The sequence below is a fragment of the Anomaloglossus baeobatrachus genome, chromosome 8, assembly GCF_048569485.1.
Source record: "Anomaloglossus baeobatrachus isolate aAnoBae1 chromosome 8, aAnoBae1.hap1, whole genome shotgun sequence".
Taxonomy (NCBI): Eukaryota; Metazoa; Chordata; class Amphibia; order Anura; family Aromobatidae; genus Anomaloglossus; species Anomaloglossus baeobatrachus.
The window spans coordinates 208396564-208401720 of NC_134360.1; the positions used below are offsets into that span (position 1 = coordinate 208396564).

A 5157-nucleotide genomic window follows, 5' to 3' on the forward strand; every position below is an offset into this window, starting at 1 on the left:
CTAGAGAGACTAGTAAAATTAAAAAAAAAACTTAAAAAAAGTTTAAAAAAAAATCCTAAAAGATCAAATCACCCCCTGTTCGCCCCATTGAAAATTAAAGGGTTAAAAAAAATATATACATGTATTTAGTATCGCCACATTCAGAAATCCCCGATCTATCAAAATATAAAGTCAATTAATCTGATTGTTAAAAAGCGTAGCGTCGGTAGAAGGAGGCGGGGTTCAGGAAAGCGCTGGAAAATTGAAGAACTGCTTCCCGGGCTGTACGTGTTCCCTGTGCATTGAGGTCAAGTGCTGAACACGTCCACTGCTGGCACAGTAAAGTAGTAAAGATGTCTGAACTTCCCAAAAGGGCAAGAAAAACCACCGTGGTCCCTAAACCGGAGCTGTCCTTTCTGAGCGAAATGTCAGATTCAGAAGAACTGTCAACAGATGAGGACGAATGGATGCCAGAGAAAAAAGTCCCAAAAAAACAAACCACGGCTGTAAAGAAAACTGCTGCAAAACCGAAGACTGCCGCTGCCCCAAAACCAAGAAAAGCTCCTGCAAAAAAAAAAAGCCAAGGCATCCAGTGCTGCACAAGAAGCCATTTCTCAGGATAATGAAGATAATATGTCAGATCCTTCAAGTAAACAAGAGACAATATCTTTTGATAAACCCATTAAAATGGAAAAGTCACCAAAATTAAACCTAAAAAGCTCCAAAAAACAGACTGCTAAATCTCCGCGTCTGCTTTCGGTAAAGACAAAGCGGAGAAGTGTCGGCATTGAAGACTTCCCCTCTACTAGCAGCCAGGACATGGGAATGAGCGTGAATAATGAGTTTCCTTCCAAGGCGGAGGAAGAAGAGCCGTCAGATGACTTCACGTTCGGTGGTCCACCGCTGAAGAAAATGAGAACGTCCTCTGATCCTGCCGGGAAGCCGGTGAAGTATAAGGCCAGCAGCTCTGCCTCTCAGAGCAGTGACATGAACTGGAACATTGCTGACGTTTTATCAGAGAGGACAAATGTTGAACCCTGGGTTTGCTCCAACCTGATCCAGTTCTTCCAGGATGAGAACACCATCCCCTTCATCGCTCGGTACAGGAAGGAGCTCATTAACAATCTGGATGCAGACGCCTTGAGAGAAGTACAGCAAGGCTTAGAGGAATTACGGTCTGTTGCAAAAAAAGCCCACAATCTGGTAGAGAAACTGAAGAAGGAAGGGAAGCTGCACTCAGGTCTACACACCGCCATGCTGAACTGCAGGACCATGGATGAAATCGAGCACGTACAAAACTGGAAGCAAAGGCACCAAAGCCCAGAGAGCCAGGCAACTGGGGCTGGAAGCTGCAGCCAAAGCGCTGCTTGAAGCTCCGCAGCAACTAAACCTTCACATGTACATAAAACCTAACACAGAAGGCCTTTCAAAACTTTCGGATATCGAGGCGGGAGTGCAACACATCTCACCAGACATGATCGCCAAAGATAAGGACTCATTAGAACACATCAGAAACCTCTGCAAACAGAATTACGTCACCCTCCAGTCTGCCCTGGCTAAATCAACAGGAAAAGAGAAGGAAGGAAACGTGAAAGACGTCGACAAATTCCATTTATATCACAGCTTCACCTGCAATATAAATAGAATCCAGCACCACCAGATTCTGGCCATTAACCGTGGGGAACATCTGAAAGTCCTGACAGTAAAGGTCAATGTTCCTGACAGGGTGAAGGATGCTTTCTGTCGGTGGTGTGTGAATGAAAGGTGGAGGCCAAAGCGGGTCTTGCAAACCGAGCTGATGAAAATACTCCACAACTCTGTAGAAGACTCCTACAAACGTCTGATTTATCCTCTTCTCTGCAGAGAATACCGCTCGAAGTTGACCTCGGATGCAGAAAAGGAATCCATCATGATGTTTGGAAGAAACCTGCACCAGTTGCTCCTTGCAAATCCAGTTCGAGGGCGAACAATAATGGGCATTGATCCTGGATATAAGCATGGCTGTAAGCTGGCCATCATTTCCGCCACAAATTAAATTCTTCATACAGATATTGTGTATTTACACACAGGACATGGGCGCAGCATGCAAGAAGCCGAAACAATTAGAAAACTTTTGCTGAATTTCAACTGTTATACCATCGCTATTGGAAATGGAACAGCGTGTAGGGAAATGGAAAGATACTCTCATCCAAAGGAAGTTTTTTGCACCACTCAGTGTCGTCTACTGCATTACCAATGAAGCCGGAGCGTCAATCTACAGTGTGAGCCCCGAAGCTGCCAAAGAGATGCCAGATCTGGACCCTAATCTGCGGAGTGCAGTTTCCATTGCAAGACGTGTACAAGACCCCTTATCTGAGCTGGTGAAAATTGAGCCCAAACACATTGGCGTCGGCATGTACCAGCACGACGTCTCGCAGGTGCTGCTGAAAGGCACCCTGGACAGTGTGGTGGAAAAGTGCGTCAGCTTGGTGGGGGTGGATATAAACATCTGCTCCGAAATATTATTAAGGCATATTGCCGGGTTGAATTCTGTTAGGGCCAAAAACGTAATTGAGTGGAGAGAGAAGAATGGACCTTTTATTACCAGAGAGCAGCTAAAGTGTGTCAAAGGGCTGGGTCCGAAGACCTTCCAGCAATGTGCCGGCTTCATTAGAGTTAATCAGGAATATGTCAGGAACCTGCTCCGGGACCAATCAGGAGGCCAGGGATCAAACGTGAAAGTTACGGAGGTCACAGGACCTAAAAAAGGCAAAAAGACAGCAAAATCCGCGCAGACAGGTGCTGCCAAGCCAGACCCGCTGGATCAGACGTGCATTCACCCCGAGTCCTACGACATAGCAATGAGGTTTCTGGCATTTGTAGGTGGAAGTACAGACGATATAGGTTCAGAGAAAATACAAAAGCAAATCAACGGATACATCCAACAAGAAGGAATTGATAAAGTAGCTGAAAAAGTTAAAACGACAGTGCTCACTTTGCAGCTCATAATTGATGGTTTCTGCCAGCCTGAAGGTTATGACATGCGTACAGAATTTGACAAAACTGATTTCAAGACTAATATAGTTTGCCTCGAAGATTTGAAGCTGGGGACTATTCTAACCGGGAAAGTGGAAAACGCCACATTGTTCGGCGTCTTTGTTGACATCGGTGTGGGCAAAGCCGGGTTAATTCCAATGCGATATAGAACAGAAGACAAACTTTCCAAGGAGAAGAGAAGGAGAAGTCTTGGACTGGGACCCGGAGAAAGGGTGGAAGTGAAAGTCTTGAATGTTGATATTAGACAGTCAAGGATGTCGCTGGACCTTTTACGAGTTTTATAATTCTTTTTCGATGCTCTAAGCTTCTGTTAGGAGAAATTCTGCTCTCCTGACATGTAAAGTGCCTGTGTGATTTAGAATTTGGAGCTGAAATGCTAGTCAGGAATAAACTCTGGCAGGATAGTTTGTTATTTTTGTAACGCCAAATTATTTCCTCTCACATCAGCGTCTGAAATGTCCTCTCCTTCTTTTATATGTTCCACAATATAGAGCAGAATTGACGAGACAGGGAGCCCTTTACATGCGGTAATTAGAAGTATTTTTTTTCCGCTTTTATTCCGAACTAATCCTTCTGTTTTCTCCAGGTATGAGTAAAAAGAAAAATACTCTTAGCTTCTCATAAAGTAAAAAAAATTGTAAGAGACCAACCAGAAAATGGTATAAACTTGTTTTTAATATACTAAGAAGAAAAAAAAAAAAGCATAGCGTCAAAAAAATTCCAAACGCCAAATTTTTATTTCTTGGTCACCGCAAATGTTGCACAAAATGCAATAACAGGAAATCAAAACGTAGCATCTGTGCAAAAATGGTATCATTATAAAATGTCAGCTCGAGGCGCAAAAAATAATCCATCACTGAGCCCCAAATCCTGAAAAATGAGAACGCTATGGTTTTCAGAAATTGACGCAAAAAGTGCACCACTTTTTTTGGACAAACGCCTGAATTTCTTTAACCCCTTAGATAACAGTTAACCTATACATGTTTGGTGTCTTCGAACTCGTACCCACCTGAGGAATCACACCAACACATCAGTTTTACCAAATAGTGAACACGGTAATAAAATATCCCCCAAACAATTGTGCAATTGCACTTTTGCAATTTTTCTTCACTTGGATTTTTTTTTTGCCATTTTCCTGTAAACTATATGGTAAAACGTATGGTTTCTTTTAAAAGTAGAACTCGTCCCACAAAAAATAACCCCATATGGCAAGATTGATGGAAAAATAAAAAAGTTAAAGCTCTCAGAAGAAGGGGAGCAAAAAGGAAAAACGGTAAATCGCCTGGGGGTGAAGGGGTTTAGATTACTATTGGTCTTAACAGATTAAGTCCCACTAAACAAATATTTATGGCATAACAATCTTTTTTGAGCAGAGAAGATTTTTCTGAGGCTCATTAATTTCTATATATAAATGGCAGTTGCCTTAGGCCGGAGTCATACTTGCGAGTGACTCGTGCGAGTCTTGCATCACATCACCCGGCACAGCCGCACACTCTCCGAACAGGAGCCGGTTAGCTGCATGTATTTCTATGTAGTGGAGGCCGCACACTCTCCAGACAGGAGCCGGTTAGCTGCATGTATTTCTATGTAGTGGAGGCCGCACACTCTCCGGACAGGAGCCGGTTAGCTGCATGTATTTCTATGTAGCGGAGGCCGCACACTCTCCGGACAGGAGCCGGTTAGCTGCATGTATTTCTATGTAGTGGAGGCCACACACTCTCCAGACAGGAGCCGGTTAGCTGCATGTATTTCTATGTAGCGGAGGCCGCACACTCTCCGGACAGGAGCCGGTTAGCTGCATGTATTTCTATGTAGCGGAGGCCGCACACTCTCCGGACAGGAGCAGGTTAGCTGCGTGTATTTCTATGTAGTGGAGACGCTCCTGTCCGGAGAGCGGCAGACAGCGTCAGGTGATACAATACAAGGGTTGCGCGAGTCACTGCCAAGTGTGACTCCTCTTCACCAGCCGGTGAGATGTATGTGACTTATAATTATCCTGCCCTTTCTGTATTGCAGATTATTCAGCACACATTGACTGATGAGCTGCTGATTACATACAGCAGCCATTCTAACAAAAAGTAGAGCTGCAGTCTTAATTTGATGACATACCGGTAGAGTTTTATTAAAACATGTCATTTTCAT

The 5157-nt window shown here is 43.9% G+C and overlaps 1 pseudogene; it reads left to right on the top strand.

Annotated features, from left to right (window-relative positions):
- The first annotated feature begins 214 nt into the window (after positions 1-214).
- LOC142249423 (S1 RNA-binding domain-containing protein 1 pseudogene) lies at positions 215-3299 on the top strand (annotated as a pseudogene).
- Positions 3300-5157: the final 1858 nt, after the last annotated feature.